The sequence below is a fragment of the Eubalaena glacialis genome, chromosome 9 (assembly GCF_028564815.1).
Source record: "Eubalaena glacialis isolate mEubGla1 chromosome 9, mEubGla1.1.hap2.+ XY, whole genome shotgun sequence".
In the NCBI taxonomy this organism is placed as follows: Eukaryota; Metazoa; Chordata; class Mammalia; order Artiodactyla; family Balaenidae; genus Eubalaena; species Eubalaena glacialis.
Genome location: NC_083724.1, coordinates 23,322,348 through 23,347,233, shown reverse-complemented (window position 1 = coordinate 23,347,233; position 24,886 = coordinate 23,322,348). Strand labels below are relative to the sequence as shown.

The following is a 24,886-nucleotide window of genomic DNA, read 5'->3' as shown; positions in this document are numbered from 1 at the left end:
TAGGAACCTAAGTCAGGAAGCCAATAGAGGACCCAGATGAAATGCAGGCCTTGGGGCTGGGGTTTTGGTGCCCTGTGGTGAGGGAAGCTGAAACCATTAGACTCAAATGCTGTGCTGAGCCAGAACTGGGTTCACCCTGTAAAACTGAACACTGGGAATATGTGGCTCATGTATGAACTGGGACTGAAGGATCTCCACACATGTGCTCAAGTTGATGAACAGAAGCTAGGCATTTGCCCATAGCCTTAGACCAGAAGCCTCTATCTATACCTCATATAATGCAGGGCCCATATTGCATTATTCTAGTTGTTCAAAACTTCAGAGTAGGAAGAAGGAAAGCAGGAGGTGTGACATAGCCATTGCGGAGAGTAGGTAAGTAAATTACAATTTTATATCTGAACCATTGTGACCTATTGCGTAACTTCCTCTTGCAGCACTGGGTGCAGACATGGAAAGAACAGGTAACTGGATTCATCTAGGATCAGGGATTTACCAGACCAAGGTGATGAACAAAACAGAAGTAAAAGAGAATTTTGGCTACAGGAAGGGGTGTTTTTGAAATCATGAGCCTTAGATTCTAAACCAGAAATAAAGAGGGAAATGAAGAAAAAAGAAGCTAGAAGAGTTGTTGGATTACATGTTTTGAAAAGAGGAAGAAAATTCTAGTAGGAGAATAAGCAACTGTCAGGGAAGGAGATTTTGGTTACAGATAATGATGCATGAAGTAGTGATTTTGTAAATGGATCAATTAGAAGTACTAGTAATGTGAGAGCACATGGCAGAAGTGCAGAGGAGGAAGAAATCAGAGTTAACAGCACAGAATGGGTCATCTATGCCATTATCATCCACAGATTACAGGAAAAGATGGGAGGAACTGAGACGGAGAAAATTAGGCAGGTGCCAATATTTTAGATGAATGGCAGGGGAAATGACTGGGAAAGTTGGTGTATGACAGCAAGCAATAGGATAGAGGGTAATAAAATGGATTAAGTCTCAGTGGAGGGGGTTTTTACAAGACAGTGGCGAAATGGAGGTGGCAGTGGTAAGCTAGCAAGACACCAGCCCTACCTTCTTGTCCTAAGGTATATAGGGTTTGTGAAAGTAAACGCCACAGCCACTTACGAGAGCTTCAGGTCTTCTCAGGAAAGAGCCAGATTTCATGAAAGGCAAGGAAGCTGAGAGAATATTCAGGCAACAGTTTGAAAATATGAGGAAAAGTGTCACTGGCTATGGAGCAGTGGTTCTAGAGAGAAGAGCAAAAGAGTTTGGGAGGTGAGGAAATGTAGAGTGGCTAGTTGAAGAGGAAGGAAGCAGCAAGCATGATGGGAACTTCACTCATGCTTTGACTGATTAAAAAGGAAGATGAAGCATGGGGGGATCTGATCTCAGTAGTCTCTCTGAGAAAGGTAGTCAATGGACCTGGTAGCCAGACTTAACTCGCTTGACTGGGATGATGGTGGATCCAGAACCTACAGACAAAAGCAGCTACTAGATGAGCTTCCACTTATTGAATGAATATTATACACCAAGTATTGCTTGTATCTATTTCATTTAAAGCTGGCAACAGCCTTGTGAGTTAAGTGTCATTATTCTAAATTTACAAATGAAGAAACAGAGACTTAGACGAATGTGGCAAAGCTAAAATCCAAAGTTTAATAGAGGTTGCCACCAGTGGCTCATGAATCGTAACAGGCCAAAAACATACTTTGAATATTTCATTTGGCCCACATGTTTTCCAAAACAATACATATAGCTCAGTAGCTAAAGGAGTTGATTATCTAGATCTCCTTACTTGTTTTTAATGTTACCGGATTACTCCTGTGGGCATCTAAATTTGCTAACCTTATTTAGACTAGATGTATCTGACTCCATATTTTGCCAAGTATTTAAAAAGTATTTAACAAGAAAAGGCAGCTTCTATTTCTGGCCATGACAGAGTAAACCACCCTAAACAACTCTAAAATTGGACAAAATATACAAGGCAACTACTCTCAGGTATTGAACCACAAGCAATACAAGATCATGATCCTCAAGAGAAGGAAAATACACGAGATGAACAATATTCTCCATAGATTACTGCCTGGGGACAATTTCCAGATGACTGAGTAGGAAGGTGAAGCCCAAGCAGAGCACGAAGTCTCACTGAGCTAACGAAGCAGGAGTCAGAGTTAAGAGCTACTGAAGCAGCTGGAATTTGTGCTTCATAGTTCAAGAGAAGAAGTAATGCACAGAGGAGAGGTTCCAAAATCTGCATGGGGTGCCCAGTGGGTTACTGGACAAGGCTGGGCTATATACACAGGATAAGGTAACACAAGGCCAGCAAAGAGTAGATGATCCAGGACTGAGAGCTGACAGGAGACAAGAGAGATCAATGGAGCTGAGAGATGGTGGATTTCTACTCCAGCCACTGTTGAGGCTCATAGAGAACTCCATAAATATCATGTCTTAGGAATAGGACCATGACCTTAAGTAAAAGCCACATCCTACAAATAAGGAGAGAAAAGGCTCAAAAATATTTGAAGACATAATGGCTGAAAATTCCTAAAACTGGTTATAAACAAAAACCTACAGATCCAGGAAGCACAGCAAACCCCAAGTAGCATAAACTAAAAGAAAAGCAAAATCAAGCCTAGGTATATTACAGTCAAACTACTAAAGAGAAAAATTTTAAAGGAGCTATAGAACAAAAAAGGACCTTAAATACAGAAAAACAAGGATAAAAATGATGTCTGATTTTCTATCATAAACAATGGAGAATAGGACACAAGGGACTGTGTTCTTTAAAACAACAAACAAAAAAGGTCTACCTAAAATTCTTTAACCAGTGAATATATCTTCTAAAAATGAGAATGAAATACAGACATTTTCAGATAAAGGAAAGTTAAGAGAATTTGTACCCAGCAGACTTGCATTATAAGAAATGCTAGAGGAAGCTCTTTAGGCTGAAGGAAATGACATATCAGAGGAAGAGCTTTGTTGACACAAAAGAAATAAATAACACTGGAAGTGGTAAATAGCTGAATAAATACAAAGGCTAGCACTTTTGTTCTTCCTTAATTTCTGTAAAATACAATTAACAATTTAAAGCAAAAATAATGGCATTGTGTTGTGAGGTTTATAGCATATGCAAAAGCAGAATATAAGACAACAAGAGCACAAAGGATGGGGATAAATGGAACTATTTTGTAAAAAAAGCAACTCATTTTCAATTCTACCAAAAATACACAAAATACTTAGGAATATATTTTATAAAAGAAGTTCAAGATTTGACCACTGAAAACTACTGCAAATCATTGAAATAAGTTAAAGCTCTAAATAAATGGAAAGACATTCCATGTTCATGGATTGGAAGACAATATTATTAAGTATAAATTATCAACAAATTGATCTATAGATTCAATGAAATCCCTAACAAAAGCCCAGCTGACTTTTATTTTTGCAGAAATTAACAAGCTGATTGTATGAAAATTCTAAGAATCCAGAAGAGCCAAAACAATTTTATAAAAGAAGTACAAACTTGGAGGACCCACAATTCCCAATTTTAAAACTTACTAAAAAGCTATAGTAATCAATATTATATGGTACTTGCATATGGATAGACATACAGATCAATAGAATAGAATTGAGAATCTAAAAATAAACTCATACATTTATGGTCAATTGAGTTTTGATGAATGCCAAGACAATACAATGTGAAAAAATAGACTTTTCAATAAATATTGCTACTACAATTGTATATACATGCAAAAGAATGAATTTGGAATCAATGAATCTACTTCATACCACATCACTAATCAACTCAAAACAGATCAAAGACCTAAGTAGAAGAGCTAAAACTATAAACTCTTAGGAGAAAGCATAGCACAAGTCTTCATGACTTGGATTAGGCTGTTTTCTTTCATATGACACCAAAACCTCAAACAACAACAACAAAATAGATAAATTGGACTTCATACAAATTTTAAACATATGTGCTTCAAAAGACACTAGGAAGAAAGTGAAAAAACTCACAGAATGTGAGAAAATATTTGCAAATCATATACCTGATAAGGGACTTATATCCACAGTATATAAAGCACTCTTACAACTCAACAAATAACCTGACTAAAATATGGGCAAAGGATTTGAACAGACATTTCTCCAAAGAAAACATACAAATGTGCCAATAAGCACACTGAAATATGCTCAACATCACTAGCCATAGGGAAATGCCAGTGAAAACCACATTGAGCTACCACCTCACACCCAATAGGATGGCTATAATTTTTTCTAAAAGATAGACAATAACAAGTCTTGGTGAGGATGGGGTCAAATCAGGACCCTTGTATATTGCTGGTGGAACTGTAAAATGGTATAGCCACTTTAGAAAACAGTTTGGCAGTTCTTCAAAAATTTAAACACAGAGTAACCATAACCATATGACCCAGCAATTCCACTACTAGGTATATACCACAAAAATCGAAAATATATGTTCACCCAAAAACTTGTACACAATGTTCATAGCAGAATTAGTCATAATAGCCAAAAAGTGGAAATCATCCAAAGTCTATCAACTGATGAATGGATAAACAAAATGTGGTCTGTCCATGCAATGGAATATTATTCAGCCATAAAAAAGAATGAAGTACTGACACATGCTTCAACATGGATGAACCTTGAAAACAATATGCTAAGTGAAAGAAGGCAGATACAAAAAGCCATGTATTATAGGCTTCCATTTATATGAAATGTCCAGAATAGGCAAATCTATAGAGACAGAAAGCAGGTTAGTGATTGCCAGGGCCTTGGAGGAGGCAGAATGGGGAGTGACTGCTAATGGTTAGGGAGTTTCTTTCAGGAAGATGAAAATGTTCTGGACGTGGATATTGGTGACATTTGCACACTCTCTGAATTTATTAAAATCCACTAAATTATACACTTTAAAAAGGGTGAATTTAATGGTATTTGAATTAAATCTCAATTTTAAAACTTGAAGAACTCTGTAGAAAGACATAAAACAATGGCTGTCTTATTTGGGACAGGAAAACTCCCAAAATTAAACTATAAGTTTTGTGCAGTTCCAATCAAAATCTTAACAGGACTTTTTTTCACTTGACGAAATAATTGTAAATTTCATTTGGGAAATGAAAGAATCATAAGGAAAAAATCTGGAAAATATAAAACTTAAGTTCATTGAGGTTGTTGAATTAGTTATCCTGGATATTATGTTGTGTGTGTTGAAATGCTACAATGTTTAAAAGCATATTCAGTGAGGTATTGTTCAATTTTTAATTTTTAAAATAATGCAAATATATTACGTTTAAATAACACTAAATCAAACAAAAAAGCAAAATAAAAAATAAATTAAAATTATGCATCCCCTTCTCCAATACTAGTTTATTGTATTTCAAACTGAAAATCCCTCTTCTTTCAATATATCCTCCTATGCATAATTTCAAGTCACTTTTTTAGCCTTGTTGATTTTCTCTGAATATAGATTAATTTATGAATAGCCTCCCTAGAGTTTGGCACCTAACCTGAATATATTTGATATGGAATGATTGGCACAAAATAAAGGTTTATTTTGTTGGTTAATATGGTTACTTCATTAACATTAATGCATCCTAAAATCATATTAGCCCTTTAGGGCAGCTAATTTACAATGTTGACTGATATTGAGTCAATGACTAGTGACTGAAGCCCTATGAGCTGTTCATAATCAGTGCTGCTAAGCCAAAACTCTCTTTATCATCCTGTCCCTTGAGCAGTACTATCTGGAATAGAGTATGTGACCTTACCTTTATTTCCATCAAATTTCACTTTAATCTAATTGTCCCAATCCTTTGTGTTTGATGTAATCATTCAAGGTATCCATGAACTCAGCCAACTCCGTGAAATCTGAAAATTTGTAAAGAACAGTCTTAGATTATTATCTAAGTCACTGATGAAAATGATTATCAGCGTATCTTGGGGGACACAGACTGCAGAAAACATGAAAATCTCCATATACATTAATTAGTTCCCATCATGTTTCTGGCATTTAGCCCAAAGGTGCTCAGATCTTAGTATATTTAAGACTCACCTGGGTAGCTTGTAAATTTCCTGGACTCATTTCTAGAGATTCTGATTCAATAGGTTTAGAATGAGGTCCAACAACTGGCAATTAAACCTAACATCCACAGAACTCACTTTTAGATTTACTTAAAACTGTATTTTTCTCTCTTGGTGATAAGCACACTGAAGAGGTCATGTCATACACCTTGCTGAAGGCAAGATGCAATGTCTATTGCATTCACTTCACCCACCAGCCTGGCTCCCTGTCAAAGAGAATGGAATTAATATGCAACAAAACCCAAGTTATTTTCTTATAAACAATGTTGCCTATGTGCTCACAAACCATTTTTTAATAATCAGTCCTAGAAGCTTACTTTTATGCATTTTTATTCAATTAACAAGTATTTGGGGGGCTAGTATATGCTAAATATTATGCTAGTTACACTCCCCCCAGTGGTATGAGTTTTTCACTGTACCCATGTTCACAATGGGTCTTATAATTCTTCATTGTACTCAGTTTGATAAATACAATAAAAATTTGTGTTATTTTAATTTGCATTTTGATTATCTTCCATAATGAAATTGAAAACTTCTCCATATTTTTCTTGACCATTGCAAATTCCCTACTGATTCCCACCTATCAATTGCTGCATTTATTTTTTTTCCTAATAAACATGTAAGTTATCACTGTTATTTTTAATCTGTTATGTGGGTTGCAAATAGTTTTGTTTCTTTGTTTCTCTGTTTGTTCTCAGTTTGTTTTCTTTTAACCTTTTTTTAATATAAATTTATTTATTTATTTATTTATTTATTTATGGCTGCGTTGGGTCTTAGTTGCTGCACGCGGGCTTCCCCTAGTTGAGGCGAGCGGGGACTACTCTTCGTTGCAATGTGCAGGCTTCTCATTGTGGTGGCTTCTCTTGCTGCGGAGCACGGGCTCTAGGCTTGCGGGCTTCAGTAGTTGTGGCTCGCAGGCTCTAGAGCGCAGGCTCAGTAGTTGTGGCGCACGGGCTTAGTTGCTGCGCAGCATGTGGGATCTTCCCGGACCAGGGATCCAACCCGTGTCCCCTGCATTGGCAGGCGGATTCTTAACCACTGAGCCACCAGGGAAGTCCCTCTTTTAACCTTTTTATGACTTTCTCCTTTTATAGTAAGTATGTTTCTATTTGTTATGCAGACAAAGCTAACAATCATTTTATTGTAGTTTCTGCTACTGTTTGAGACCATGTTTTAAAAGTCTTCCTCCAAGATTATGTAAATATTGAATTATATTATCTTCAGAATCTTCTATTTTTTACATATTTAAATTTTTGATATCTTTGTATCTTTTAATCTGTTATATATTTCCATAATTCCTTTAAATATAATCCTTCAAAAATCTGGATCAAGGATACTAATAACATTATTGTTTAAATACTAAAAATTGAGGGACTGCCTAGATGTATCATAAGATGAGACTAGTTAATTATGTAGAGCATCCATAAGACAGAATGCTGTGGCAAATGAGATTTTGCTCTAGGCGGATATATTCTGACTTGAAAATATTCAGAATTTAATGTTAAGTGAAACAAAGTAGGAGTAGACCTAGACACACACACATACATACATATTCATCAAGTTTGAAGCTAAAACTATATACTGTGTTGAGTGGTAATAACTTTGAGCAAAATAAGAAAATATGATATAGTATAAAGTAGAAACTATTTGGTTTTAGGTGACCTGCATACTATTTGGAAGTTATTTAGAAATTTTCGTTTTCAAATACAACTGTGCTGTCCCTGTGAACCATCAATGCTCAGACCAAGTCAGTAAAACACTTACTGCAAATGAGCACAAGTTTAATTACTTCTATGTTGTCATATGCAAATATAAATATAACACATTTTACTGCAATGACAGAGCCAGCATGCTTCTTCACTTCAACTCTTACATTTAAATGTATTTCTAATAGTCATTTAAAAACAACTCTGGGATAAGAGTTTCAACAACATGAAAACTGTGTCGGGGTCCCCAAGGCCACCCCCAGGTTTGATGATTTGCTGGGAGGACTCATAGGACTCAGCAGAAAGCCATACTCATGGCTATGATTTATTACGGCAAAAATATCAAAGCAAAATCGCAGCAAAGGTCAGAGGAAATTATGCAAATCTTCCAAGAGTGCTCTCCCAGTGGAGTCACACAGGAAGCAGTTAAATCACCAGCAACAAGTTGTGACAACACATGTAAAATGCTATCTACCAAGGAACTCATTAGAAACGCAGCACCCAGGATTTTTATTGGGGGCTGGTCGCATAGGCACCCTCTGCCTAGCATGTGCCAAAATTCCAGACTCCCAGAAGGAAAGCAGGTATTCAGCAAAAACCATATTGTTTGTACAAACTGTCTAGGCAGAGTGAGCCACTCTTATCAGTTCTGGGAGTGGTAGAAACCTTCCAGAAATCCAAGTTTCCAGACGCCAGTCAAGGGCCACCTTGCAAGCAGGCATTTCCAAGGACAGCAGTCTGCGGCCTGCTGTGTTAACTCTTTTCTGCACACACATGTTCACTCTTAAGTACAAGTTACCAAGTATACAGGAATGTGTTAGGCTCATCCACACCCAAATAAATTTAAACAAAGAAAATAAGTGAATTAAGTTCACCCTAAAATTCACTGTTATTGGGCCCACCAATAAATTATTGATGTGACCAACTCAGAAGGGATCAGAACTTAAAATACTACGTTTTCCTACCTTTGTAAAACTAAATGTACATTTGTTTTAGACAATGTGGAAAACCTAGAAAAATATTAAAGAAGATTCACTGAAACCCTCAATCCTAGATTACCATTGCTAACTTTTTCATGTATTAACATAGTTGATGCCACACTTAATATTAAATTTTACTTTAGTTAGCTTCATTTTTCATGTCACTAAAAATTCCCAATAAACATTTTTCACAATGAAAAGTATTTTATCTCTGGTTATAAAATAATTTCTAAAGCCTCTCCCTTCTGTTGGATAGATAAGTAATTTCCTGTCATTAATATTCTTTTTAACCCTCATAAAACCTTTCAATGGCTTCCTATTGCTCTTAGAATGAAGGTCAAAATCTTTAATATGGTCACAAGGCCCCATATGTTCTAGGACAGCGGTCCCCAACATTTTTGGCACCAGGGACCGGTTGCGTGGAAGCCAATTTTTCCACGGACGGTGGGGGGAGGGAGGTGACGGTTCAGGCGGTAATGCCGGCAAAGGGGAGGGGTGGACGACGCTTCGCTTGCTCACCCGCCCACTGCTCACCTGCTGTGTGGCCGGTTCCTAACAGGCTGCAGACTGCTACCAGTCCGGGGGTTGGGGACCCCTGCTCTAGGGCCTCCCTCCCTCCCTCTGCAAACTCGCTCTTTCCCATTCACCCTCTACACTCAGTCACCATGGCCTTCTTTGATTTCCTCAAATGTGCCACTGTTTCCCACTTCATGTTTTACAAATGTGTAGGTAGCCCCTACCTTATATACTGCAATTATCACAGTTTTAGTCATGTAATTATTCAAGTACACAAATCTTTAAAATGTCCATCTCTCATAATAGGCGGTAATCCATGAAGGCAGGGAGCATCTCTGTCTTGTTCACGGATGTGTTCCCAGGGCTAAACGTTGTCCCTGGAATGTAAACGTGCAAAGATAATTGTGAAATTAAAGAATAAATGCATAAATAATAGAATTCTACCTTTATGTGAACTTTAAATCAGTATATTTCATAACTTTATTCACTGAATTTCCACATTTCTTAAGCTATCATTAAATTTTTTTTTTCTTGTAAAACTTTCATTTCCTTTAACCTCTTCATCTATTATGGTAAATAGTTAAAGCCATTTAATTCTGTATACATTTATCTTTTTTTTTTTTAAGATCTTTATTGGAGTATAATTGCTTTACAATGGTGTGTTAGTTTCTGCTTTGTAACAAAGTGAATCAGCTATACATATACATATATCCCCATATCGCCTCCCTCTTGCATGTCCCTCCCATCCTCCCTATCCCACCCCTCTAGGTGGTCACAAAGCACCGAGCTGCTCTCCCTGTGCTATGTGGCTGCTTCCCACTAGCTATCTAGTTTACATTTGGTAGTGTATATATGTCCATGCCACTCTCTCACTTCATCCCAGCTTACCCTTCCCCCTCCCCGTGTCCTCAAGTCCATTCTCTACATCTGCGTCTTTATTCCTGTCCTGCCGCTAGGTTTTTCAGAACTTTTTTTTTTAGATTCCATATATATGTGTTAGCATACGGTATTTCTTTTTCTCTTTCTGACTTACTTCACTCTGTATGACAGACTCTAGGTCCATCCACCTCACTACAAATAACTCAATTTCATTTCTTTTTATGGCTGAGTAATTTTCCATTTTATATAAATACCATATCTTCTTTATGCATTTATCTGTTGATGGACACTTAGGTTGCTTCCATTTCCTGGCTATTGTAAATAGAGCTGCAATGAACATTGTGGTACATGACTCTTTTTGAATTATGGTTTTCTCGGGGTATATGCCCAATAGTGGGATTGCTGGGTTGTATGGTAGTTCTATTTTTAGTTTTTTAAGGAACCTCCATACTGTTCTCCACAGTGGCTGTATCAATTTATATTCCCACCAACAGTGCAAGAGGGTTCCCCTTTCTCCACACCCTCTCCAGCATTTATTGTTTGTAGATTTTTTGATGATAGCCATTCTGACTGGTGTGAGGTGATACCTCATTGTAGTTTTGATTTGCATTTCTCTAACGATGAGTGATGTTGAGCAAGGAATACGAGATTTCTGTGCGTTAATTTTGTATCCTGCTACTTTACCAAATTCATTGATTAGCTCTAGTAGTTTTCTGGTAGCATCTTTAGGATTCTCTATGTATAGTATCATGTCATCTGCAAACAGTGACAGCTTTACTTCTTCTATTCCAATTTGGATTCCTTTTATTTCCTTTTCTTCTCTGATTGCTGTGGCTAAAACTTTCAAAACTATGTTGAATAATAGTGATGAGAGTGGACAACCTTGTCTTGTTCCTGATCTTAGAGGAAAGGGTTTCAGTTTTTCACCATTGAGAACGATGTTGGCTGTGGGTTTGTCATATATGGCCTTTATTATGTTGAGGAAAGTTCCCTCTATGCCTACTTTCTGGAGAGTTTTTATCATAAATGGGTGTTGAATTTTGTCAAAAGCTTTTTCTGCATCTATTGAGATGATCATATGGTTTTTCTCCTTCAATTTGTTAATATGGTGTATCACACTGATTGATTTGCGTATACTGAAGAATCCTTGCATTCCTGGGATAAACCCACTTGATCATGGTGTATGATCCTTTTAATGTGCTGCTGGATTCTGTTTGCTAGTATTTTGTTCAGGATTATTGCATCTATGTTCATCAGTGATATTGGCCTGTAGTTTTAGTTTCTTGTGACATCTTTGTCTGGTTTTGGTATCAGGGTGATGGTGGCCTCGTAGAATGAGTTTGGGAGTGCTCCTCCCTCTGCAATATTTTGGAAGAGTTTGAGAAGGATAGGTGTTAGCTCTTCTCAAACTGTTTGATAGAATTTGCCTGTGAAGCCATCTGGTCCTGGGCTTTTGCTTGTTGCAAGATTATTAATCACAGTTTCAATTTCAGTGCTTGTGATTGGTCTGTTTATATTTTCTGTTTCTTCCTGGTTCAGTCTCGGAAGGTTGTGCATTTCTAAGAATCTGTCCATTTCTTCCAGGTTGTCCATTTTATTGGCATATAGTTGCTTGCAGTAATCTCTCATGATCCTTTGGATTTCTGCAGTGTCACTTGTTACTTCTCCTTTTTCAATTCTAATTCTAATGATTTGAGTCTTCTCCCTTTTTTTCTGGATGAGTCTGGCTAATGGTTTATCAATTTTGTTTATCTTCTCAAAGAACCAGCTTTTAGTTTTATTGATCTTTGCTATCGTTTCCTTCATTCCTTTTTCATTACTTCTGATCTGATGTTTATGATTTCTTTCCTTCTGCTAACTTTGAGGGTTTTTTTGTTCTTCTTCCTCTAATTACTTTAGGTGTAAGGTTAGGTTGTTTATTTGAGAGGTTTCTTGTTTCTTGAAGTAGGACTGTACTGCTATAAACTTCCCTCTTAGAACTGCTTTTGCGGCATCCCATAGGTATTGGGTCATCGTGTTTTCATTGTCATTTGTTTCTAGGTATTTTTTGATTTCCTCTTTGATTTCTTCAGTGATTGCTTGGTTAGTAGTGTATTGTTTAGCCTCCATGTGTTTGTATTTTTTCCTGTAATCGATATCTAGTCTCATAGCGTTGTGGTTGGAAAAGATACTTGATAGGATTTCAATTTTCTTAAATTTACCAAGGCTTGACTTGTGACCCAAGATATGATCTATCCTGGAGAATGTTCCATGAGCACTTGAGAAGAAAGTGTATTCTGTCATTTTTGGATGGAATGTCCTATAAATATCAATTAAGTCCATCTTGTTTAATGCATTATTTAAAGCTTGTGTTTCCTTATTTATTTTCATTTTGGATGATCTGTCCATTGGTGAAAGTGGGGTGTTAAAGTCCCCTACTATGACTGTGTTACTGTCGATATCCCCTTTTATGGCTGTTAGCATTTGCCTTATGTATTGAGGTGCTCCTATGTTGGGTGCATAAATATTTACAATTGTTTATCTTCTTCTTGGATTGATCACTTAATCATTCTGTAGTGTCCTTCTTTGTCTCTTGTAATAGTCTTTATTTTAAAGTCTATTTTGTCTGATGTGAGAATTGCTACTCCATCTTTCTTTTGATTTCCATTTGCATGGAATATCTTTTTCCATCCCCTCATGTTCAGTCTGCATCTGTCCCTAGGTCTGAAGTGGGTCTCTTGTAGACAGCATATATATGGGTCTTGTTTTTGTATCCATTCAGCCAGTCTATGTCTTTTGGTTGGAGCATTTAATCTATTTACATTTAAGGTAGTTATCAATATGTATGTTCCTATTACCATTTTCTTAATTGTTTTCAGTTTGTTATTGTAGGTCTTTTCCTTCTCTTGTGTTTCCTCCCTAGAGAAGTTCCTTTAGCATTTGTTGTAAAGCTGGTTTTGTGGTGCTGAATTCTCTTAGCTTTTGTTTGTCTATAAAGGTTTTGATTTCTCCATCGATTTTGAATGAGATCCTTGCTGGGTAGAGTAATCTTGGTTGTAGGTTTTCCCCTTTCATCACTTTAAATATGTCCTGCCACTCCCTTCTGGCTTGCAGAGTTTCTGCTGAAAGATCAGCTGTTAACCTTATGGGGATTCCCTTGTATGTCATTTGTTGTTTTTCCCTTGCTGCTTTTAATATTTTTTCTTTGTATTTAATATTTGGTAGTTCGATCAATATGTGTCTTGGCGTGTTTCTCCTTGAGTTTATCCTGTATGGGACTCTCTGCACTTCCTGGACTTGATTATTTCCTTTCCTATATTAGGGAAGTTTTCAACTATAATATCTTCAAATATTTTCTCACTCCCTTTCTTTTTCTCTTCTTCTTCTAGGACCCCTATAATTCGAATGTTGGTGTGTTTAATCTTGTCCCAGAGGTCTCTGAGACTGTCCTCAATTCTTTTCATTCTTTTTTCTTTATTCTGCTCTGCAGTAGTTATTTCCACTATTTCAACTTCCAGAGTCACTTATCCGTTCTTCTGCCTCAGTTATTCTGCTGTTGATTCCTTTTAGGGAATTTTTAATTTCATTTATTGTGTTGTTCTTCATTGTTTGTTTGCTCTTTAGTTCTTCTAGGTCCTTGTTAAACGTTTTTTTGTATTTTCTCCATTCTATTTCCAAGATTTTGGATCATCTTTACTATCATTACTCAGAATTCTTTTTCAGGTAGACTGCCTATTTCCTCTCTATTTGTTTGGTCTGGTGGTTTTTACTTTGCTCCTTCATCTGCTGTGTGTTTCTCTGTCTTCTCATTTTGCTTAACTTACTGTGTTTGGGGTCTCCTTTTCACAGGCTGCAGGTTCGTAGTTACTGCTGTTTTTGATGTCTGCCCCCAGTGGGTAAAGTTGGTTCAGTGGGTTGTGTAGGCTTCCTGGTGGAGGGGACTGGTGCCTGTGTTCTGGTGAATGAGGCTAGATCTTGTCTTTCTGGTGGGCAGGACCGCGTCCAGTAGTATGTTTTGGGGTGTCTGTGACCTTATTATGATTTTAGGCAGTCTCTCTGCTAATGGGTGGGGTTGTGTTCCTGTCTTGCTAGTTGTTTGGCATACGGTGTCCAGCACTGTAGCTTGCTGGTCGTTGAGCAGAGCTGGGTCTTAGCATTGAGATGGAGATCTCTGGGAGAGCTTTTGCCATTTGATATTACGTGGGGCCGGGAGGTCTCTGGTGGACCAATGTTCTGAACTCGGCTCTCCACCTCAGAGGCACAGGCCTGACACCTGGCTGGAGCGCCAAGACCCTGTCAGCAACACGGCTCAGAAGAAAAGGGAGAGAGAAAGAAAGAAAGAGAGAGAGAGAGAGAGAGAGAGAGGAAGGAAGGAAGGAAGCAAGCAAGAATGGAAGGAAGGAAGGGAGAGAGGGAGAAAGAAAGAAAGAAAGAAAGAAAGAAAGAAAGAAAGAAAGAAAGAAAGAAAGAAAGAAAGAAAGAAAGAAAGAAAGAAAGAAAGGAAAGGAAAGAAAGGAAAGTTATTAAAATAAAAAATAAAAAATTATTCAAAAAAAAAAAGTAAAGGGCTTCCCTGGTGGCGCAGTGGTTGAGAATCTGCCTGCCAATGCAGGAGACACGGGTTCGAGCCCTGGTCTGGGAAGATACCACGTGCCACGGAGCAACTAGGCCCGTGAGCCACAACTACTGAGCCTGCGCGTCTGGAGCCCGTGCTCTGCAACAAGAGAGGCCACGATGGTGAGAGGCCCGCGCACCGCGATGAAGAGTGGCCCCCGCTTGCTGCAACTGGAGAAAGCCCTCGTACAGAAACGAAGACCCAACACAACCAAAAATAAATAAATTAATTAATTTAAAAAAAAAAAAGTAAAAAAAAAAAAAGAAAGAGAGCAACCAAACAAATCCACCAATGATAACCAGTGCTATAAACTATACCAAAAAAATTGGACAGAACCCTAGGACAAATGGTAAAAGCAAAGCTATACAGACAAAACCACACAAAGAAGCATACACACACACACTCACAAAAAGAGAAAAAGGAAAAAATATATATACTATATATATAAAAAAAAGGAAGCAAGCAACCAAATCAATAAACATATCTACCAATGATAATCTCTAAATACTAAACTAAGATAAACATAAAACCAAAAACAAATTAGATGCAGAAAGCAAACCCCACGTCTACAGTTGCTCCCAAAGTCCACCTCCTCAATTTTGGGATGATTCGTTGTCTATTCAGGTATTCCACAGATGCAGGCACATCAAGTCGATTGTGGAGATTTAATCTGCTGCTCCTGAGGCTGCTGGGAGAGATTTCCCTTTCTCTTCTTTGTTCGCACAGCTCCCGGGGTTCAGCTTTGGATCTGGACCCGCCTCTGCGTGTAGGTCGCCTGAGGGCATCTGTTCTTTGCTCAGACAGGACGGGGTTAAAGGAGCAGCTGCTTCAGGGGCTCTGGCTCAGTCAGGCCGGGGGGAGGGAGGGGTACGGAGGAGGCGGGGCGAGCCTGCGGCGGCAGAGGCCAGCGTGACGTTGCAGCAGCCTGAGGCGCGCCGTGCGTTCTCCCGGGGAAGTTGTCCCTGGATCACGGGGCCCTGGTGGTGGCGGGCTGCACAGGCTCCCAGGAGGGGCGGTGTGGAGAGTGACCTGTCCTCGCACACAGGCTTCTTGGTGGCGGCAGCAGCAGCCTTAGCGTCTCATGCCCGTCTCTGGGGTCCGCGCTGATAGCCGCGGCTCGCGCCCGTCTCTGGAGCTCCTTTAAGCGGCGCTCTGAATCCCCTCTCCTCGCGCACCAGGAAACAAAGAGGCAAGAAAAAGTCTCTTGCCTCTTCAGCAGTTCCAGACTTTTTCCCGGACTCCCTCCCGGCCAGCTGTGGCGCACTAGCCCCCTTCAGGCTGTGTTCACGCCGCCAACCCCAGTCCTCTCCCTGCGATCCGACTGAAGCTCAAGCCTCAGCTCCCAGCCCCCGCCCGCCCAGACAAGCCTCTCGGGCTGGTGAGTGCTGCTCGGCGCCGAGCCTCTGTGCAGGAATCTCTCTGCTTTGCCCTCCGCACCCCTGTGGCTGCGCTCTCCTCCGTGGCTCCGAAGCTTCCCCCCTCTGCCACCCACAGTCTCAGCCCGAGAAAGGGGCTTCCTAGTGTGTGGAAACCTTTCCTCCTTCACAGCTCCCTCCCACTGGTGCAGGTCCCATCCCTATTCTTTTGTCTCTGTTTTTTCTTTCTTCTTTTGCCCTACCCAGGTATGTGGGGAGTTTCTTGCCTTTTGGGAGGTCTGAGTTCTTCTGCCAGCGTTCAGTAGGTGATCTGTAGGAGTTGTTCCACATGTAGATGTATTTCTGATGTATTTGTGGGGAGGAAGGTGATCTCCGTGTCTTACTCCTCCGCCATCTTGAAGGTCTCCCCTATACATTTATCTTCAACTCAGAATTTTTTCTCAATTATTTTATTAGTTCTAGTTATTTTTAGATTTATTCTTTGATGTTTTCTCCAAATCACAATGACTATGACTTATGATACTCTGAGTAACACTGTTATATTTTATCATATATTATTCTCGTATTCACTCAGTTACATATCAACTTTGAATCAATACTTACACAGGTTTTTTTTTTTAATTTCCTTGATGATGGTGTTTTGCTTAATGTTTGCTTAATGATTTTTAAAAATCGATCTCTATGTCTTTTAGTATCAGCGCTTTGGAATTTGTGGAGGCTTAATTATAGATAAAGGTGTTCACCTATGGATTTTTGTTTGTTTTTAATTGGGATGTTGGGCTAAAAGGGATTGAGGGAGGGTGAGATTTTTTCCTTTGCTGGGTTGTGAAGGAATTGAAAGCCACAGACTCTTGTAGGGCACAAGGTCAAAGACACCCCATTTGGAGAATGTGAACCAGTTCCTACAACCTGGTAATAGGGCAAGGGAAACAAGACAGATGCCCTGAAGGGTCCTGGGAATGGGGAATAGGTTTTGGTTTATGAATCCCAGAAGTACTCATATCTAATACCCAGTATTTTCTTTTCTATACTGAATCTACTTTTGTTATCTGGTATTGTTAGTAGAGTTTTGTTCACTGTTACAGCCTGATCTTAGCTGAGCTCTGGGTATTCATCGATGGGCTTATGTCCATATTCAGGTTGAAGGTGTACAGGGTGAGCTGCAGAGCCCTTAGCAACCAGTTAAGAAATAATTTAAAATTGTTATCCAAAGATTAGAGATGCAGACCAGAGGGAGGTCGCTGGCCCAAGTATGCAGTGAAATCCAGGACTGATCTAGGAAACACTCAAGCATTCTATATGGAGTCTCAGAGACCTTAGGGAGGGGAAAATGGGAAAAGCCTAACTTTCCTGTGGTCAAACATAATGAGGGCTCAGATCCTTTCATTTAAAATTAAAGGGAAGTGCTACTTCTGACAACTGCAGAGGTCAGCAACCTCTGGGTTACAAACCAATAAATTATTTTAATAGGCAGTCAATGAGACAGAAACTACTTTTCCAGATGCTTTTGTGTCTTCCTGCTGCACAGCTATGATTACTGTTCTAAAGCTCTATTTCAAAACACATGATATTAATAACTTTGTTTTTAAAAAAACACTGAATATAGATGAAGGTACAATAAATGTGGCATCTTCACATATGGGAATGTGAATAAAGAGCCACAAAAAACTTGTGTAATTAAACCTAGAAATTCTACTTAATGAAAATATGTTAAAAATAATAATTCACAAATATAAGGGAAGGGCCAAAAAAGGGTAAAAAGAAAAATAAATTCAGTTTCACAAAAACACCTTAAAACTCTAGATGAAAAGCAAAACGTTTTGACTCATGGATAGAGATAATACTGATTAAAAATGATAAGGAAAATATATATTATCTATACCATTAGCATAAAAGTTTTGGACTCACGTAGGAAATTAGAGAGATACGTGAAATAGACAGCAGCATGAGTGCAAAATGGCAAACAATATTTTAAGCAATTAAAAGGATTAAAATATTTAAAATATTAAGTTACAAAAGAACAGCAGTATATTTGCTACAAAATCAGCTCCACATGGCTTAAGAGTTCCTGGTAGAATGGACAGTAGCCAACCTCAAGTGATTGTTAGGAGTGTGTGATGGCCAGTCACCCACAGATTCCCATTTTCATCTTGATTCAGCCACATTGCAAGTTTTTAAGGAGGGTCACCAAAAAAAGGATGCTCTTGTAGAATAGATAAATAATAAACCTCAAGAAGAAAAAAAAATGGTACTCTAATATTGAGCAACCACATATATTTTTTTAACATCTTTATTGGAGTATAATTGCTTTACAATGTTGTGTTAGTTGCTGCTGTATAACAAAGTGAATCAGCTATACGTATACATATATCCCCATATCCCCTCCATCTTGTGTCTCCCTCCCACCCTCCCTATCCCACCCCTCTAGGTGGTCACAAAGCACCAAGCTGATCTCCCTGTGCTATGTGGCTGCTTCCCACTAGCTATCTATTTTACATTTGGTAGTGTACATATGTCAGTGCTACTCTCTCACTTCATCCCAGCTTACCCTTCTCCCTGCCCGTGTCCCCAAGCCCATTCTCTACATCTGCGTCTTTATTCCTGTTCCGCAACCACATATATTTTTAACCCTATTATCTCCATTTTATTTTTTCTTCCAACTTTATTGAAGAATAACTGAAAAATATAATTGTAACTATTTAAAGTGTACAACATGATGATTTGATATTGTGATTTGACATTGTGAAATGATTACCAAAATCAAGGTAATTAATACATCTCTTACCTCACATGGTTAACTCGTGTGTGTGTGTGTGTGTGTGTGTGTGTGGTGAGAATGCTTAAGATCTACTCAGCATATTCAAGTATACAACAGATCCTCAGAACTTATTCATTTTACAGCTGAAAGTTTGTACCCTTTGACCTACATCTCCCTATTTCCCCCTATCCGCAGCCCCTGGCAACCACCATTCTATTCTCTGTTTCTATGAAATCAGCTTTTTTTTTCTTTTTTTTAAGATTCCACATATAAGTGATACCATACAGTATTTGTCTTTCTCTATCCAACTAATTTCACTTAGCGTATGCCCTCCAGGTTCACCCGTGTTGTCATAAATGGCAGAATTTCCTTCTTTTTTAAGGCTGGATAATATTCCATTGCATATGTATACAACATTTTCCTTATCCATTCCTCTGCCAAAGGACATTTTGGTTGTTTCCATACCTCAGCTATTGTGAATAATGCTGTAATAAATATGGGAGTGCAGATATCTCTTTAAGATTGTGATTTCATCTCCTTCAGATATATACCCAGAAGTGGGATTCCAGGATCATATGGTAGATCAAATGGTAGAATGGTAGTTCTATCTTTAATTTTTGAGGAACCTCCATACTGTTTTCCATAATGGCTGCACCAATTTACATTCCACTCACTGAAGGGTCCCCTTTCCTCCACATCCTTGCCAACATTTGTTATCTCTTGCCTTTTTGTAATAACCATTCTAACACCCGAGAGGTGATATCTCATTGAACCACATACATTTTAATTTCCAGGTAAAAATAACCCTTTGCAACAACTAAGGAACCTGTGGGCACAAACTTAAAATTGAATTATGCTAAGTGGTCAGATCACCCCTCTGTCAGTGTGAAAGAATATTATAGTAGTAGAGAAGTAGTCAGCAAACATCAGAATCTGGAATTTCACCAATTCATGACAACCACAGAACATCACAAAGTCTTCTCTGGAAAAAAAAGTAGAGAAAAGGGAGGATATTCTGTCTTTACCAGATTCCAGTCCATCCCTTTCCATTGTCCAGAGCCTAACATCTGTGAATTTAAACTCCACCCTCTCTTTCCAGTCTTCTCAGTCAAGTGTTCTGTAGCAAGTGAATGATAGTAAAACCTAGTATATGTCTCCTTGTTAGTAATTAAAGTGGCATAAACAGAATTGCCCTACATTATTCAGCACATGTTTTCCTTTCTCTTCATGCCCAGGGACAACAGATAATTTGACTCTACAGGTAGCTAATCTTTCGTGTGCCTTCAAACAGATATTTAGGTATATATGCAACCTTGCTGAATGCTGAGTCAGGAGGACCTCAGCCTCTCCTGCATTCTCCTGGAACCAGAAACCCAGTGACTATGACTAGAGTTTGCTTCCTAGAAGCCAACTCCTTCCAAATGAAGTGCTTATCTACGCAAAACACTCTTCAATCACCTACAGAACTCTCCTTAAGAACAGCTGTTTAAAACATAATTTTCTCCACATAGTTACATTTCCAGTAATGTTTTAGTACCCCTATGACCAGAGATCCAGGCATCTGTCTTCTTGGCTCACCTGTTTCACAATTATAGGAAATCAGCACCATGATAAAAAATCAGAGTGGTTGACTTTGGAAGGGTGAAGGGGGGCAGAAACAGGGGCAAGGATTGTCTAGGACAAAGCACAAGGGAACTTTCTGAAATGAAGGTAATGTTCTGTACCTTAATAGGCGTTTGGGCTACACCGGTGTATGCATTTGTTAAAACTCGAAATTAACACCTAAGACTTGTGAATTTCATTGAACGTAAATTTTACATCAAAAGAAAAAACTAGAAATTAATATTCAACTCTTGCTAATGATATATACATGATACAACATACTGATGTCAGTATATTGAGGTCAGCAATTTACTTTGAATTGCATCGTCAAAAATAAGATGGATTAATAAATGCTTAGAGGGATGGATAGATAAATATATCACAAAGAAAGTATAGCACGGGGGAAAGGGGGGGAGGGATAAATTGGGAGATTGGGATTGACATATACCCAGTACTATATATAAAATAGATAACTAGTAAGAACCTACTGTATAGCACGGGGAACTCTATTCAATACTCTGTAATGACCTATATGGGAATAGAATCTAAAAAAGTGGATATATGTATATGTATAACGGACTCACTTCGCTTACAGCAGAAAACTAACACAACATTGTAAATCAACTATACTCCAATTAAAAAAAAAAAAGTATAGCAAAATGTTCATAATAGAATGTAGATAGCGGGCATAGGACTGTTCACTGTAAAATTTATCAACTTTGTTGTATGCTTACAATTTTTCATAATAAAATGCTGGAGGGAAAAAGAAATCAACTCACGTTCTTCACCGCCTCCAACGACCTTCTCCACTCCTGATCATTTTAATCTGGGGGAATTACAGCTCCATTCTCCTCTCAAAAATAGGATTGCTTGTATTGTTTCAGTGTACTGCTGCTACTGTGAACATCACAAGGCTCACATTTAATTACTTTACCTAATCTGGACTATTTGAGTATTAGTTCTTTGGTTGTGATTACCATAAACTGACTAACTTAAACAAATGGGTAATTTATCGAAAGGCTATTAGGAAGTCACAGGATTGAAAAAAAGCTTGGAAACCAGGCATGCAACATACAGAAAATAGACTGCTCCAGAGAGCTTAGGTAACAGGAACTACAGTGTTTCCCCAGGAACTGACGCCATAATGAATTAATTCCAATAATTAATAGCCTTTCATCATTCTGCTCATAATTAAAAATTCAAGCAGGGAATTTCCAACTGGACTTCATTAACCATTAGACTGTATTTAATGGGAGAAAGATCATTTCCACATGGAAATTCAGGTGCTATTATCAAAAGCACATGGAAAGGTTGAACACCCAAAAAAAAACCCCGAAACAAAGCAGCAAAACAAGCACTACAGTATATTTACATTTTCCTGTCACCCTTAACAAGATGCTAGATGCTGTATCATTTATTCAACCACCATTCTCTTTTTCACTTCCATCTATCTCTCTGTTTTTTCACTCTAATTCTGACTGTGACTTTCTTAAAATCTCCACCAGAATTTCCTAGGTTCTATTTTTGCTCCCCTTCTCAGCCCAGATTCCAAAATTTCAAAAAGAGTCATTACCTCCCTATACCCACTACTAATGCTGGCTGAAGATTTAAGACTCCCCTGGTTTACGTTCTGGATCCCGCATTCGTGTATCGAAACCTAGATCACCATGTATATTTGGACCTATCTTGTGATTGGAAAGTTCTTCTCTGCATGTAGGTGAGGATGGGACCTAGGTCCAATCTCTTGTCCAACACACTGTATCAGAACATGAGCTCCAGGAGCTAACCTGATCCATCCAAGTGCCACTCTCTCTAGACCAGGAGGGCTCTAAGGATGACTGCTTCTTAGGAGAACTGCTACCTAACCACAGGAGAGTAATGAAAGTCTGTAAAGCAGAGTAAGCCATTTTAAGCAACCAGATTTGAAATAACTAACAATTTCAACAGAAATTTTGTGAGTCGGGAGTGGAGACTTGGCGCTGGAGCTGCACATTTGGGCTGTGTTTATGTGAGTCAGGAGAAAGTCTGGCTCTGAAGCTGACACACTAGCACAGTAGTGACTGGTGCCTCTCAGGGTAATTTGGAGCTCGTCCAGCAAGGATTGGCCCTCCAGCATGGGAGGCCGGAGGCCAGCTGGAACTATTCTCTCCATGGGTACCACACCCCTGGATTTTCAGGGTGTCCCTAGACCATTGGCTCCTTTGTGAAAGTGCACGCCCATCAGCAGATAGCAACCTGGGGGGTGCCTATCACCACCTGACTGTCCAACTTCTGACTTCATTTTCTCCAAGGCATTTTCTCCTCATTTTTCTGGTTACAAGGGACTGCAGCTGCTTTACTTGGCTATGTTTGTCCTTAAAAATGAAATATTAATTGGTTTAAGAGTCTACAGCTGCCTATTCATAGTCAGAAAACTTTAATTCTAGTGCTAGCTTCAAAAATCATTAATTGTTTGCGTTTGGGAAAATCACTCAAGCTTCTCTAAATTGTAGTTTCTTCCTCTGTAAAAAAAAAAAAAAAAAAAAAAAAAAAAAAAAACAAAACAAAACAAAAAAAAAAACAAAAAAACAAAAAAACAAAAAAACAAAAAAAAAATGGGCTTCTCTGGTGGCGCAGTGGTTAAGAATCTGCCTGCCAATGCAGGAGACATGGGTTCGAGCCCTGGTCTGGGAAGATTCCACATGCCGAGGAGCAACTAAGCCCGTGAGCCACAACTACTGAGTCTGCACTCTAGAGCCCGCGAGCCACAACTACTGAGCCCGTGTGCCGCAACTACTGAAGCCTGTGTGCCCTAGAGCCCGTGCTCTGCAACAAGAGAAGCCACCGCAATGAGAAGCCCATGCACCGCAACGAAGAGTAGCCCCCGCTAGCCGCAACTAGAGAAAGCCCACATGCAGCAACAAAGACCGGACGCAGCCAAAAATAAATAAATAAATTTTTTAAAACAATAACAACAAAAAACTGTCCTATCTACTTTAGATTATTATGAGAATCAAATGTCATAATTTTTGCCCATTCCACTACAGGTTTCCAATGTGTTTGTGATAAAATTACATAGGTCCTTTATATATTAAATATATTACCATTTTTTAAATGCTTAATCTGGTGTTTGCCTTTAATTCTCTTTAGGTTGCCTTAAAATTATAAAAAAGACTAAGTACAATGATTATGAAAAGAACACAAAAATATTATACTTTTTAAAGAGACACTCTAAAAAAATTTAAAACTATTCATAAATGCATACCCAGTGTGCATTTTGGAATATACACTTATCTTTTGACTATGCATATATTTGCATATATTTGTGAAGACATACATATTTATAACAAAATAGGATCACAGATACAGGCTGTTTTGTATTTCCATTTTTATTTCACAATGCATTGCAGTTGGCAATGCAAAATATGAAATATCCTGCAAATATTCCCTATTACTGTCATTATAATAATTATTTTTACTATTAACCCAGCAAAAATTATTAGTTTTGCTAGGATAGTGACTACTTTTAATATTATATGTCCATTCTTAAAAAGTATTGTTTCTAAAAGAAACTAGCTAAAATGTACAGAATGCTGAGAGCTAAACAAAGAGGGTAATGTCTCTGAAAAGGACTTGCAGATGTGAACACAGGAAAGTATTACACCAGAAGAATGGAAGTCTGGGTTTTGGAGTCATATACATTGGATTTGAATTCTAGCTCTGTCCCTTTAAGTCTTGCTTTTCCTGTCCATTAACAAAACAAAATATAGTTCTTACCTTAAAACAATTTTTTAATACTTAAAACACTTAGGAAAAAATAATAAATAGTACCTGTCTTTAATAATATTGCTACAATTATTAATATTCAATCATAAGATATTTAAGTTATAAAAATAGGCCTTCAAAAATACTAAGCATGTTACGGCTTTCATGGTTTAATTTAAGGATATGACCTATCATTCAACTGTCACAAAATTGTCTTTAGCCTTTACCTGGAAAAAAAATTAGACCATTAAAATCTTTCCTAGTATCATGTTATTAGCAGAGTAAATGAAAATAAGTGATCAGAGATTTCACAAAAAGAGAAAGTATAGTAATCATTGCAACCAATAATTGTAAGTGTCCAGGCTTCCTACTAATTAAGGAAATGGTTATAAAAATAATATATAAATTTTCACCCATTACATTATTAAAGGAAAACAAACACAAGAGCCCATTGCGGGCAGCTGTCCACTAAATAAGCATGCTCATACATTGGTTGTGGTGGTAAAAAGGGCTACAGTATTTTAGAAAGTAACCAGACAGTATGTAGTAAGATGATTTAAAAATTAATAGCCATTGACCAGTAATCCCAGTTCTAGGATTCTCTTCTAACAAAAAAATTTGATTACAGTAGAATCTTTATC

At 38.2% G+C, this 24,886-nt stretch overlaps 1 long non-coding RNA gene across 1 annotated transcript in view; it reads left to right on the top strand.

The window, feature by feature from the left end:
- Window positions 1-15,948: 15,948 nt before the first annotated feature.
- LOC133098278 (uncharacterized) overlaps window positions 15,949-24,886 on the top strand; it is a 44,834-nt gene continuing 35,896 nt past the window's right edge. The window contains exon 1 of the long non-coding RNA XR_009702132.1: window positions 15,949-16,143. This is a non-coding gene — a long non-coding RNA (uncharacterized LOC133098278). The remainder of the gene's footprint in view (window positions 16,144-24,886) is intronic.